General features: G+C 46.0%; 1 protein-coding gene across 2 annotated transcripts in view; it reads left to right on the plus strand.

The window, feature by feature from the left end:
• The window catches only part of Dhrs7b (dehydrogenase/reductase (SDR family) member 7B), a 50,301-nt gene that overhangs the window by 459 nt on the left and 34,485 nt on the right, over nt 1–15,357 (plus strand). The window lies entirely within an intron of this gene.

Genomic DNA, 15,357 nt, shown 5'->3' on the forward strand with positions numbered 1-15,357 from the left:
GCGGTCCGGGCGAACGGGGCGCCCCGGCGCGGCGCGGGTGCGCAGCAGCGCCTCCCCGGGCGTTCTCTCCGGGTTCCCAAGCCTTCGGCGTAGAGACGCGGGAGTCGCGGCGCGCTCCGCTCCGTGGGGCCTCGCAGCCTGCTGCCACTGACCGGAACTCCAGGCTGAAGCCGTTCCCCTGCCCTGGCCTCGCGAGCGGCGGGGACGCGGGCGTGCTGCTGCGCCTGCGGGCTTCCACGGGCACTTCTGGCTTCGTGGTCACACGTGTCCCGTGAGCGCGGTGCCTGCTTCTCCTAGGGGAATTGCCAACAAGTGCTTTTCACATCGTCCAGCCTGTATAGGAGAGGAAAAAACCGCTTTCTAGAGACGTGGCAGGTGGAAGGGTGGTTTTTACCTTGGTGGTGCAGAATTTGAGCCAGCAAAAAAGACCTGCTTTTTTGAAGGACAGTAAGAGGGCGACCAACTGCCGTGAACAGCCACGAGAATGGGTGTTTCGGATATTTTCTTCTCACCGCAACAAAGGGGGTGATATCACCGTATGTTTTTCAGAATAATTATAGAAGCTAATCTACCAGCAACAAATTAGTAAGGGAGGCCGGCTTTTAGATCCAAGGTCTTGGGGCTGGGGATTTAGCTCGGCGGCACAGTGCCTGCCTGGCAAGCGCAAGGTCGTGAGTTCGATTCCCGGTACCGGAAAAAAAACAAAACAAACAAAAAAGTAGATCCAGGCCTTTTGGTAAAACATATGCTTACTCAGATATAAAAGGTTACCTTTGCGGGGGACTTTTTAAAAGGCATTATGTTGAAAAGATTAGGGCTGGTACTATAGCTCAGCGGCTGAGTGCCTGCCTGGCAAGCATGAGTTCCTGAGTTCGATTCCCGGTACCCCCACTACCCCCAAAAAAGGAGATGAAGGGTTGGGGAGTGTAGCTCAGTGCAGAGAATGTGCTTAACCTGCAGGATAACCTGGGCTCCACCCTCGGCCCTAAAGCTGCACTTGTTGGTGTGCATCTGAATCCAGCTACTCCATAGACAAGGGAATCATTTGAGGCCTGGAGTTTAGTGCCAGCCTGGGCCCCATAGTGAGACCTCGTCTCAAAAAAGTATAATCTGGAGCCTTACCATAACATAATCAACCTATCAAGGCCCCCAACTTTCTCCCAAGATGGTGCTTTGTCTTTCTTCTGAGAATTATTCCTGGAGCCCTTGCAGCTGGAAGGAAGGGTCAGGTTTTATGCACTGGTGAGGTGTGACCAGTAAGCCTGACTGACAGCGCTCTTTTCTGCTGGAGTTTCCTGGGGGTGGCGTTCTGACAACAACAACAAAAAAGTTGAAAGCTTAAGAAGTTAAAAATGTAATTTTAACAGTTAGCTGGGCATGGTGGTGCACACCTGTAATCCTGCACTCTGGGAGGCTGAGACAGGAGGACCAACGGTTGGTCCTATCCAGCCTGGGCAACTTAGTGACTTAACAAGACCCTGCCTCAAAATAAAAAATAAAAATAGGGCTAGGGCTGTAGCTCAGTGGGAAGACCCTAGGTTTAATCCTGCAAACAAGCAGAGGAAGTTAGAAGATGGTTGACGGTTATGTACTGTGAGGAGGGCTTGCTGCTTTCTGAGGGGTTGTGTAATGAGAATTGAGGTGCATAAATCACGTTTTGCTGAAATAGTCTTTAGAGAACAAGATTACCTAATTTGTTAAATTTTTTTCCTTTGCAATGTTTGCTGGTACTGTGGGATCACATACAGTGTTTTATACCAGTACATTGGTGATTCTAGGGTAGGCAAATGACCTGTCCATTCAGAGTGAAGTGGAGGACTTCAGTTCAATAATACAGATAGCCCCAGTTCTTCTTGTTCTCATTCTCCTTCTCCTCCTCCTCCTCCTCCTCCTCCTCCTCCTCCTTCTTCTTACTGTTATTTTGAGACAAGGTCTTGCTGTGTAGTTCAGGCTGGCCTTGAACTCAGTATGTAGCGCAGGCTGACCTCAAACTTGGAACGGTCCTCCTGCCTCTGCCTCCCAAGAACTGTAATTACAGACCTGTGCCACTATGTCTGGCCCCCAGTTATTATTAGAAGCCATCTTACTGTCAAAAAAGAAGCCACCCTGAAGATAAGCCAGTACATGGAGGACTGCTATCTCAGAAAAATCAAGTTGAAAACCTAATCAAAGTAATCATAATCTGCCCTACCTCTGGATTTTTCTGATCGGGTGAAACAGTTCTCTCTACAGTATATTAATATATATCCCTATATTTGTTTTACTCAAATTTGTAATAGTGTGTTTGTGTAAAAGGAGCTAGTCAAGGATGTGGAATGTGCCTTCCCTACAATATTTATTTACTTATATTTTTATTTTGGTACTGGGGATTGAACTCAGGACCTTGCGCTTGCCAGGCAGGTGCTTGTTGTGCTGAGCTATATCCCCAGCCCTCCCTACAATATTTACGTCCTTTTTTCTCTATTTGATAATAGTACAGATTGAATATCTCTTACCGGAAGTGGAACCATAAGTATTTTTGGATTTGGATTTCAGATACTCGAATTTTGGTATATGTACATATATATAATGAGATATCTTGGGAATGGTGCCTAAGTCTAAATGCAGAAGTCATTTATATTTGTGTATATATATCTTATATACATGGCCTAAAAGTAAGATTATACAGTAATTTTAGTATATGTGCATTTTGACTGTGACCCATCGCGTGAGGTCAGAAGTAGAATTTTCTGCCTGTGATGTCCTTTTGGTGTTCAGAAATGTTTGAATTTCAGAGTATTTTGGAGTTTTGGGTTAGGGATGCTCAACTTGTAATAATTAATATTTATTGAGCATTTGCTATATTCCAGGCACTATGCCAAGCACTTTATGGATTACTCATTCCTTGTAAAGTAGAAAGTACTATCTTCATTTGTAGAGGAAGAAATGGGCTGAGATGGTTAGAAGTTTATACCTAGGTGTGGAGCTGCTAAGATAACAGATATTCATTATTATTGCTGCTGTGTACCAGCAATGTGCTAGGTGTTTGGGAATACAGTGATGACCAAAACAGATACAGCCCTTATCCTCTAGTTGTTTATTAATCTAGCAAGGGAGATAGACAGTAAATGATAGTAATTATCTATTGATCATTAAAACAGTATTAATTACAGTTGTGCTACACGCTGTGAGAACACATAATGGGGTCACTGGCAGGAGGAGGGAGGGACACGGAAGGTTTTCCTGGGAAAATAATACTAGCTGAGACCACAAGGACTGAGTTGGAATTAAATTGGGCAAAGAGCTACTAGGGTGAGGGAAAGTCACGTGTAGGCCTCGAGACTTGGAGCAGAGCAGTGTGGCCAAAGGTTAGCGAATGTGAGGTCAGATGCCAAGTGTAGATAGAGATCTTATCCTGAGAGCAGTACAGGATAAATAAACCCGTATTGGTTTATTTGTGTCTTGGAACATATCAGCTCCACAGCCACATCTATTTTCTAGCTCTGTCTTAGAGCCCAGTTTCCTATCCTCAAATATGTGATTGCCCACAGGAGAGAACTGGGGATGGAAAAAGGGGATAAATATCTAAATGTGAGACTTGATCTATGTGTGGCAGTTGGCAGTGTGCAAAGCAAACTAGATGCAGAGTGCCAATATTGTATTTTATCGTTTTCCCCCTGCTTTGTAAGTTAATGTTGTGTTTTTTGTTTTTTGTTTTAGCTCCATTATGGTCCAAGCCCTGTTAGCTATCTTATGTAAACATGAAAAAGACATATGCTCTCCCTCCACTATCCTCCACAGTGCCTAATCTAGTTAATGGCTCATTTGCTCCCCGCTTAAAATGCTGCAGTTGTTTTATCAGCATTATTTTTCAGTATATACTTTTATTTAGCATGTGTGAGGGATACAGGAGTAAGCAGATAATAATGGGTTTCATCCTTATGGAGCCTAAGCTCCCAGTTGGGGTTGGAGGAGTGAGAGAAGAGAGAACAGGGGAAGGTGAGCTTGTAGAGGAAAGCAGAAGTGAGACCGTGCAAGCCTTGTAAGCCGTGTCAAGGACTCAGGGCTTACCCTAAGGAGTGTGTGTGGCGGGTCTGTCAAAGCTTTCCAGTTGGAGTAGGACCGCCAGGTCTGTGTATATGAAAGATCACTTTGGCTCTTCCCTGGAGGCAGAAGTCATGGATTTGACAGCTGTTTAGATGTGTGATGAGCAGGGTTTGGTGATAGGTTGACTCTGGTTGAGAAGACAAATTAGTGTCTGGGCATACTCTTTTCTTTCTTTCTTTCTTTCTTTTTTTTTTTGTCTTTTTGAGACAGGGTCTCGCTATGCAGTTCAGGCAGGTTTTATGTGCACTTTGTAGGCCAGGCTGGTCTCAAACTCACAGCAATCCTCCTGCCTCAACCTCCCAAGTGCTGGGATTACAGGTGTGCCCCCCATGCCCAGCTGGGCATACTCTTTTCTGACTTAGCCATCTATGATAGGAAACCCTGGGGGAAGACAAAGTTCAGTTTTGAATAAGGTGTCTTTGGAATAATCCACATGGAGGTGCCAGAAAGGCAATTCTATGAGAGACGTTGACAGTCAGATGACAGGAATAGGCTGTCTCAAGAAACTTATCTGGAAGGAATTTTTTCCCTTCCCTTCTTCCCCTCCCCTCCTCTTCCTTCCCTTCCTTCCTTTTTGTGATACTGCATATTGAACTCCGATCCTTCTCCCTGAGCTGTCCCCAGCCCTTTTTTATTTTTATTTTTAAATTTGATCTAGGATCTTGCTAAATTGCCTGGGCTGGGCTTCAAGTTGCAGTCCTCCTGCCTCAATCTCCCAGAGTGCTGGGATTACAGGTGTGGGCTGCCATGTGGCTTATTTTCTTGTTTTGAGGGAACCATCTAGGTGGGGAATGCAGTAATAAAGTGGCCCAAGACAGGGTATAGAAGTTGTCTATATTTATGTGGAGGGAATGAAAAATACAGTCTCCTGCCAAATGATGCTATTATTTCCTGTAATTTTTTATTAGTGCATATTGGTTATATTGATGAATGGGTTTTATTTTGCCAGATTTGTACATGTACATAACATACTTTCATTATCCTCCACACCATCCTCCTTGTCCCTCCCCCCTGTTTCACATTTTTGGGGCATTTCATACTACCAGGGACTACAATTTTGGTTGAACATCACCAGGAATTTAAGTAAAACTACTGGTAATAATTTTCTTTAAAAAAAAAAAAAGGCCAGGTATGGTGGTACATGCCTGCAATCCCAGCAGGCTAAGGCAGGAGGATCTGGACAAATTTGAAGCCAGCCTGGGCTACATGAGTACAAAGCCCTCCTGAACTACATATGTAGCAAAGTTCTGTCTCAAAAAAAGAAAAAAAGAAAGAAAGAAAGAAAGAAAAAACAGCATGCAAGAAATTATGGATTAGAGGTGAGCACTTGAGGGCACCCTACCACAAACAACTGTGCACGGACTCACAAGCCATTCTAGAGCACCATCCATAACATCAACATTTTGAACTACTCCAGTCCAACATCTTATTACACTGTAGGTATCAGTACATTTTAAAATCTGAATTCTCCTGTTGCCCAAAGGAAGAAGTATGGAAGTAATGTCATTGCTCATTTCCACCCAGTTACACCCATGTGAAACTTGTCTTTGGTAAGAAAATGCAAAAATGAAATCTTAGTGTATTCTGGAAGGCCATAAACATGGAGGTGAAGATTGAAATTGAATGGTGTGAAAATTGAACTTGGAAGCATCTTGCTGCCTACAAGGTGAAAAATACAATAAATTCTTTTGGATTCTGCCTGAAGTCTGCTCCTGCTTTCAGATTTAGCACTAAACTGTGTAGTGGAAGGAGGTCGGCTGTGGCTGCTGAATTCATTGAATGTTGCTTGCCAATATTTTGAGCTTGCTTGCTGCACTATGCTCTTGTATTATTAAGTAAGGTTGTATTTGTACAAGAAACACTAAGTTTTGAAGGGAGGTATAAAAATTTCCAGGTTTATGTATGCAATGTTTAGCAGTCATTAGATCAGACACTATATTAGGACAACATTATTCTTTAAAAATTCTCTTACCAAGGTATGGTGGCACACGCCAAACATGGTGGCACATGCATATAATCCCAGCACTCAGGAAGCTGAGGCAGGAGGATCACTGAAAGTTCAAGATAAACCTGGGCTACATAGTGAGTTAAGGCCAGCCTGAACTACATAGCAAGACGCCCTCTCCAAAGAAAAAACAAAAACAGAAAAGAAACAATTCTCTCTTTGAGTTTGGCATTATAATCCAGATTGGTTTAACATGTTAGCTAAGATGAATCAAGGAAACTACTGAGTTCCTTTTGGGCAACTAGCTTGCTTATGTTCAGGTACTGTGCCGAAGCTTTTGCATTCTGTTTGGGTATTGGAGCTGAGTTTAGGAATCTGTTTATCTCCTAGACAGCATTAGACGCCATCTTGTATAAAGCTACTAAAGGATTGCTATTTTTATATGATCCCTAATGGATGCATTTAAGAGTTAAGAATGTGAACTTTAGCTAGGCATGGTGGTGCAGGCATCTAATCCCAGCACTTGAGAGGCTGAGGCAGAAGGACCTCTGTGAGTTTGAGGCCAGCATGGACTACGTAGCAAGACCCTGTCTCAAAAAAACAAAAAACAAAACCAAAAAAACGTGGGCTTTAGAGTTCAACTGCCTGGGTTCAAATCTCTGTTCACCAGGCTGGGGATATAGCTCAGAAGCACAGTGCCTGCTTGGCAAGCACAAGGTTCTGAGTTCGGCTCCCGATACCAAAAATAAAAGTCTCTGTTCACCATTTAACTGTGTGACTTTAGAGTTTAGATACTTTCCCTGTTTAGCAAATAGGAGTAGCTATCATACCTACCTCTTAGAATAGCTATAAGGATGAAGTGAGGTCATGAGTATGAAGTATGTAGTATTTGGCACACTGCAAATACTAGAAAATGTTAGTAATCATTATCAGTATTTATCTTTCCACAATAGCCATACATGGTAACAGACAAAAAAGTTACTTTTTAGTATGACTTAGACATCTGTGTTCTATTAGATTTCACTCAAAATTGTTATTCATTATAGATTAGAAATAACTCCAGAACAGTCAAAATGTTAATTGTATTAGAAGTAAAAATACATCTTTGGTTTGAGGAGTTGGCATGTATAGCAATGTTTCTACCTTTATTTTATTAATTTTTTGTTGTTTTTGAGACAGGGTCTTGTGTAGTTCAGTCTGGCCTTGAGCTCACTATGTAGCCCAGGCTGATCTCAAACTCACAGCAGGCCTCTTGCCTCAGCCTCCCAAGTGCTGGGATTACAGGTGTGTGCTGCAGTGCCCAGCGCATTTTTTCTTTCTTTTTTTTTTTTTTTGTTTGTTTCTGGTACCGGGAATCGAACTCATGACCTCGCACTTGCTAGGCAGGCACTGTGCCGCTGAACTAAATCCCCAGCTCCTATACGACATTTTCAAAGGAGCGAGGGTTGTGACATCAAACCCTGTAGCATTCTGTATATATATAAAACATCCAAAAGGAGAATAAGCGCTCTGTTCCCATAATGGTCTTTTCCTGCCAGTTCTTTACAAAGGGCGAGCTTCTTGTCCTCTCATCTTAACCTAGAGATGTACAAATTATAACAATAGAATAGTGCTCTCCTATACTTGTGTGTCCTCCTCCTGAGGACCTGATCCAGCTGGCTGCTGACTCTGGGGTAGTAATTGGGGTCCTGAAGTCCCAGTTGCTGAAAACTAGGACACAGGAATACAGTGAGGGCACCTGAGGTGTTAAAGGTGTTCGCTTTGCTCCTTTCAGATGTACTGTTTTTTTCACCATTCAAATTCAGCATCTGAGCCAGGGAATGGATGAAATGAAGTGGCTTTTCTTAGGCTACCAGAGAGACTATATATGGACAGGTCGAGTGCATCCGAGTGTTCTAGGAGGTATAGCAGGAGGCACCAGATAATTTTGAGCTTTTCCTTGATCTAATTTTGTACCTTCAGGGTCAAAAGTACTCACAGGAAGCCAACATGCAGTAGTAGCAGCTATGGGATAAGGAATTCCTGCCAGCAAACCCCCTCTCCTGTCTCACGACAACTGTCTTGGGATGCAGAGACTGGTAACCAAAGTGTCTGCAGATAATGCATGATGGCTTCTTCGACTTGGCGAAAGCCTCCACCAGCTATAATGTACCTGAATCAGGTCTTGTGAGCAGGTTTCTCTGGTCAGGCCTGACAGCAAGCAGATAGTACAGCCCTTGGTCCCTGAGGCCTGGGTCAGGGCCTGCAGCATCTGGTACTTGCACCATGGGTGACAAAAGAAGCCTAGAGTGAGGAGTATGCAGCAGTGATTATTGCTCAGTGACTGGCACAACTCGGACATGACAGCACTGCTGGGGTTGTGTCCCAAAGCTGCAGGAAGCAGCACAGGGTGTCGGGGCTGCCTTCCAGGTAGGAGAGCAGCTCCTGGACAGCAGCGAGGTCCTCCTTACTGTGGCACGTGCAGATGCCATCGTCTTTGTTCCGGTGGCCACCGCTGCTGGTTTGCACGGGTGTTGGTGGCAGGACGGAAGACCTGACTGAACTGAGGCTAGGAGGTGGAGGACTGTGCTGTGAGGCCTCCTATGACCTGTCACTAGGGTGACTTTCTCAGAAGACAGAAGTCCTCTTGGCTTTCTTCAGCAGCTGTCCAGCTTCTCGGGCTGGGCGTGGGGAGTTGGGAGCGAGGTTGATGATACCGTAGTGTTGGGTTCAGAACACGCCCGATGGGACTGTGCGTGGGGAAGCGGCAGGCAGGAGGGGCCCAGTGCCGACCTTGTGGAGCAGCCGTCAGGGTATAAGCTCAGCACGACCAGCGCGTGGCTTTTCTGTTCCGCCTGGCCAGTGCATTCGGGATCTGGCACGGCTGGCAGCCGTCTCTTCAGAGGGACTTCTGGTGTGACTGTTTTTGCCGATCGTGGCCTTCAGCAGTCTTGCTAATCTTCAGTGCCGCCATCTTAGCTGGGCCACTTGCTGAGTTTTCCTCCTGACACAGGGTGGGGTTGTCCCCGACGGGGGCTCCTTCAGCCTTGGTTTCTGGGGGAAGACCGTGGTTCAGAGCCTGCCTTGGTGCAGGGGGGCTGTTGCACTCTGGAGACATTGCTCCAGGTGAAAGCCTGGTGGAGAGCTTGGCTCGGGGTCTGCTTTCTTACTTTGCCAGATGTGCTGGGTGCTAGATCAGCCAGGTGGAAGGAGCAGGAGTGGGGGCAGAGGTGCCGAGGCTGGGGCAGGGCCAGCCAGAGGTGGGGGCTTCTGCTGCTCAAGTCTATTGGACTGTGAGGTCCTCTCTGCTCCCTACCTGCCGCCCCACCCACCAGACACACAAAACATATTTGCATGTTGCATGTGGTAGAATACTATACTGTGTAGAAGCTTTTTTTTTTTTTAATTGGCTTTTTTGAGACAGGTTCTCGCTACTTAGTGCAGGCTGGCCTTGAACTTGCTTTTGTGGCCCAGGCTGGCCTCAAACTTACCGCGATCCTCCTGCCTCAGCCTCCCAAGTGCTGGGATTATAGGCATGCACCACCATGCCTAGTGGTGTACAAGCATTTGCAAGGGGAAAAAATATGTACTTCGTTGTCTTTTGGTGGATAGGAGAGATAAAGAACTTTTTTCTTCTGTTTTTTTGAGACAGGGTCTCACTATGAAGTGTAGGCTAACCTTGAATTCATTATGTAGCTCTGGCCTCAAATTCATGGCAATCCCTCTACCTCAGTCTCCCAAGTGCTGGGATTACAGGCATGTGCTACCATGCCCAGCGAGGAAATTTAAACTGATTGATTTGGTTACCCATTATGGCTGGACACAGCAAGGAAAAAGACTAATTTATTCAGGTTCTTTGTTCTTTCTCTGTACCACTTTTCTTATTACCTACTATCCCTCTAAGTAAATAACCCAGAAATTATAGTGATAATCACTATCATTTATGTTAGAAGGTTTTTAACATACACATACTCAGTTAATCCCTGCAGTCCTGTAAGGTAGATACAGACATGTGCTGTGTGTGAAGAAATTGACTGCAGCATTTAAGTTACTTGTCCACAGTTACTCACCTTGTTGACTTCTTTGTTAATATTTGAACCAAGATCTGCTTGACCTCAAAGACAGTTTGCTACACCAAATATTTGAAATTATCATTCTCACCTCTAATTTATTTATATTTCAATAGAAAAATGGCAGCTAGCAACTTGACCTTAGGCAAAAACCAAGATAGACTTAAAGTTTTTAGTGGACAAACACTGAGTTGTAGGAAACAAAATTTGGTACCTTTCTAAGTCAGAAGAAGGAAGGTGTATGTGGACAACTGTAGCAATTGATACTAGACCAAGGGTACCAGGTAAAATGAGGAAACATGAATTCTCACAGGAGGAAAAGTTGTATAGTATATCTTTTTATTTCTGATAAAGTTAAGGATATTTTCCTTACAACATTTTCTGTTTAACTTGGCACAGATAATATCTTAAAAGATCGCTCTCCCTTTCCCTCCTTCCCTCCCCCTCTCCCCCTCTCCCTTCTTCTCTCTCTGCCCCTCTGCCTCTCTCCCCCTCCCTCCATCTCTCCTTGTCCCCCTCTCCCTCTCTCATGTAGGGTCTTGCTGAGTGTCCCAGGCGAATTGAACTCCGTGGCTCAAGCAACCTTCCATTCAGCCTCCCAAGGGATGAACCACTGTACCCAGCAAAGCATCTCTTCGTTAAAGTCCCTAACTGAATGCAACAGTTACATCACTCTAATTAAATACCCGAGATAGTCACTTTTGAAAGAAGAAAGATTGCTGGCATTGTAGTGTGCATCATTAATCCCAGTTACTTGGGAAGCTGAGACAGGGCAATCACAAGTTCAAGGCCAGCCTGAGCAATTTAGTGAGAACCTGTCTGAAAAATAATTAAAAAAGGAGCCAAGCGTGGTGGCGCTCGCTTGTAATCCTAGCACTCAGGAAGCTGAGACAGGAGGGTCACTGTAAGTTCCAGGCCAGCCTGGGCTGCATAGCAAAGCCCTGTCTCAAAAGTAAATAGATAAAATTAATTAACTAAATGGCTGGGGATATAGCTCAGTGGTGTGCTTTCCTAGTGTGTCTGAGTTGGCCTTGGGTTCAATCCCTAGTGCTGCTGAAAAGGGGCAGGGGGTCACCTCGCCTCGCGGTTTTAGTCCGTGGTTGTTGGCCCATTGCTTTGGGGCTGTTGTGAGGCAGCACATCATGATGAGCGTGTGTGGAAGAGGAAGCTGCTTATCTCCCGACAGCCAGGAAGCAGAGAAAGAGAGGAAGAGACTAGTGTCCAGAGGCACAGCCAGTGACCTAGATCCCCAGCAGGTCAGCCTCTGCAGGCTCAACCAGCTCCTCACAGCAGCGAATGAGGGACCAGCTCTGACCACACGGGCCTGGGGACATGCAGACCAAACACAGCAGCAGTGACAAGGAGACATTAGATAGGGCTATGCAAGACATGATCTCTGTGTTATTAGGTTTTTATGTCCATTATCATTGGAATTTTAATATCTGGCAGTAGAAAGACTTATATTAAAAATTCCCTTGGAAAGAGATCAGCACTTCTGGGATGGAAGAGTGAAGAGGTTGACAAATCTCAAAAACCAAACAGGAAGCAGGACAAAATTATAAAAAGCAAACATTTCAGGGGTTCTGAAATCAGCCATAGGCATGTAATAAGTCAGGAAGAATTTGTTCATGAACACCATTGTCGCTGGGGTTTGGAGTCTGTGGCGTTCTTGCCCAGGGCTGCTGCTGTCCCACACCCCTGGTTCAGTCAGCGCAGTAGTTCAGCTAGGGTGGGTCAGGCTGGAAAGGCCAGCAACGTCGCTTTGAGTAGAGACTAACTCTGTCTGGGACAGCAGTAAATCCAAAACAAAACCGTGCCCTGCAGGTCGGTCGACATTTTTGGTGGCAAGTGAGGAGCCCATTGTATGGCCTTAGATGCCGGTCTGAAATTGCTGCAGCGCTCAGACAAGCAGTGGACCGGTGTATGAGCCAGAACTTCAGCTGAGAAGTCCTGTAGGTGAGGAAGGTAAAGATGGGCTGGATCGGTTTCCACAGTGTAGGTGACTGGACAGCAACTCACGTGAGCAGAGGAGAGGGCGGGCCTCTCCTCTGTCCCTGACGTCATGCGGAAGAGATGTGAGAGGCACTGGTGAGAACATGAGCTTTGAATGTGCTTGCCGCCCCACACAGACCCACCTCTGACAGTGGACGCTACATTGGTGTGGGGTGTGTGAACGCAAACTCTGGCCAGTAAGCGATCGTCCACTGAGCTGTGCAGACACAGAGGAGACACAGAGGTTCCAGTAGGCGTCCAAGCGTAAAAATAAGAAGAAAGAAGTAATTCAGAAAAAGTATCAATGGCCATGCATTGGAGGTGAGACAGTCTCCAGGTTTAGTACAGGCACATCACTAAATAAAAAATTAAGCCGAGCGTGGTGGTGCACACTTAGAATCTCAGCACTTTGGGAACCTGAAGCAGGAGGGCCCCAAGTTTGAACCTGGCCTAGACAACTTAGCAACTTTGTGCAAAGGCCCTGGCTTCCATCTCCAGTACCAGAAAGAAAAAGGAGCCAAAGGAGAAAAGAAGACGGACTAGCACTGCAGCGGACCATTGACTTAGGAACTCATTCTGTTCTCGAGGATTAGTTGTGACTCATATTGTCAACTGAAGGCTCAGGCTCCTCTACACAGCTTTCAGAATCTCTCTCCTCAGTGTCCTTAGACATTGGCCAAGGGTTTCTCAACTAACCCCATACAGGAGAGGATGTTGTAATGCTCAAAGAACTGAAAGACAGTACATTTAGAGAGTGGAAGAGAAGTATGAAGACAGTTGTGCTGTGGAAACCAGGCATGATGGGGCACACCTGCAATCCCAGCACTCGGGAGGCTGAGGCAGGAGGATCTCTGAGAGTGCGAGGCTGGCCTGGACTGTGTAGTGAAACCCTGTCTCAAAAAGACTAAATAAATAAATACATACATACTACAGATAGTCTCAATTAAAGAGATAGTCTATAAAACAGAACCAATTGGAAAGTTTGGTGGTGAAGAATGCAATAACTGAAATGAAATGAAAAATTCACTAAAGAACCCAATGGTGAATTTGGGGTAGCAAAAGAAAGATTAGTGAACTTGACAGATCAGTAGAAGGTCAGCATCAGACCTCAAGAATGGAAGGAATGAGGGTTGAAGACAAATTAATAGAACATCAGAAACCCGTGGGGCGACATCAAGTATACCAACATTTGAGGATCCCAGAGGAGGAGAGAGAAAGAGGTAGAGAAGTATTTGAAGAAATAATGTCCAGAAATCTTGAAATTTGGTGGAAACCGTAGTATTTGTTTGCTGTTGTTGGTATAATACATCACTACAAATGTATTGGTTTGAAAAGCAAATGTATTGCCAGGCATGGTGGTATACACCTATAATCCCAGCACTTGGGAAGCTGGGGCAAGAGAGTCACTATAAGTTTGAGGCCAGCCTGGGGCTAGCTGCATGGTGAGTTCAAGGCCAGGCTGGAATACATAGTGAGACCCTCCTTCAAAAAAGAAAAAAGAGCCAGGTGTGAGGGTGGTTGCCTGTAATCCCAGCAGTTGGGAAGCTGAGGCACATTTGTAACAAAAAAGAAAACGATGAATCCAAGGTTCGCAGTGGGTCAGAATCAGTGCTCAACGTGAGCTTTCCTCTGTCTGCTTCTTTCTGTAGGGGGACATAAATTAGGTTTTCAGATACATAGTTCCCAAATTGTTCCTGAGTAAAAAGACAGACAGACAGACGAAAAAAGAAAGACAAAGTGCACTTCGGGAAGGAGCTGGAAGCCCACCAGCTGGAAGCCCATCTCAGAATGGCTGTGAGCACTGGCTGTGGGGTGGTTAAAATCAGGACACTAGAAAGGAGACTCGCCTGCTCCTCCTGTCCAAGGAAAGAAATCACAGTAGGACCACCCCAGACATCAGTAGGCACATATGTCACCCTAGATGGCTTTTTCTAAAAACTGGCTGTATTTCCTGTGTTTCCTTTGGGTCCTGGGGTTGGGGCCAGGGCCTCCGGCAGACCATGTAGAGCTTTCCGTGGTATAAACAACCCACTGTGCGCACACGCCTTAGGGTCACCACCACCGGGCGAGGGCTTTGGAAAAGGTGCTCATGGGTGTTAAATTAGCAAGAATGTGACAACAGGACATGTGCAGGGGGAGTGATGGCGAGGAGCTAAAGTCTCTGCATACTGGGTGACAAAAGGGATGTCGGGAAAAAGGTGGAAGATTTAATGAGGGCAGCAGTGGGAAATGCTGCAAAACAGTCCCAGCTGGGTGGTGTTAGGGAGGCGCGAAGGAGAGCCTGCTGCACCTGTGATCCATTGAAGACAGGATGTGGGAGAGCAAAAGGCCACCCTTACACAGGGCTGCGCAGGGCCTCTTACCTCGGGAGAAGCCTGACACGGTTGGAGTCGGGAGCAGAAAGGCGGAGACTGCTCAGAGTAGAGGCTGAAGATGCAGAGAATTTTGCTGATGATGCATCAAGAGGATACTGGGTTAAATATAGGGCGTCGGAATGGGGTCAGGCAGGGGTTGGGCTGTGGGAGCCAGAGGATACCCCCAATACCTGCGCTACCTGATGGTGGATGTGTACAGGGATGGAGACCACCATGAGACTGGTCCCAGCGGGCCAGGCAGGGTGCGCACTGGGATGTGGCGTGGATGAAGGGCCTTTCCCGGTGACTCTGCTAACAGAGACTGGAGGAGAGGTGAGCCCTGCGGGAGGTCAGCAGATCAGCATGTCCTCGGGGTAGCACATATGCCGGTAAACAACGGCCTTCACATCATCAGAGGAAGACGCTAAGATCTGGATTCCCAGGTCTCACCCTTTCTGGTGTCAGTGATTTCAAAGGTCAGGGCTGAGTGTAACAGTTGCTTCTAGTGTGGATGTGATTGGACTCTGGGAGCAGTGTGGCTCTGAGCCAGCTGTCACCGGGCTCAGGTTCCACTCGAGTCCAGATCAGGACCCCGCTCACCACGCTGCGCCGTCGCTTCCACTGGACTCGACGTTGTTCAGTCTGTTCCTCTTAGCTGATTTGTTATGCAGTGTGGTGCTTCTCAAAAAGCTGTTGATACTCACTTTGCCATAATCGGAGGTTCAAAAAAAAGCAGAACAGTGCAGTGAAACTCCATGTGCCCTTCCTCTGGGTTCAACAACTGTTGGCATTTTGTTACCCTGGAAGATAAGAAAGTGTTCCTGATTCAAATGTTTGGTGACTTTATTTCATTTATTTATTTATTTATTTAGTCTTTTTGAGACAAGGTCTCACTGTGCAGTTCAGGCTGGCCTTGAGCCCACTTTGTAGC

This window comes from Chinchilla lanigera, unplaced genomic scaffold, assembly GCF_000276665.1.
Source record: "Chinchilla lanigera isolate Chin_1 unplaced genomic scaffold, ChiLan1.0 scaffold00176, whole genome shotgun sequence".
Lineage (NCBI taxonomy): Eukaryota > Metazoa > Chordata > Mammalia > Rodentia > Chinchillidae > Chinchilla > Chinchilla lanigera.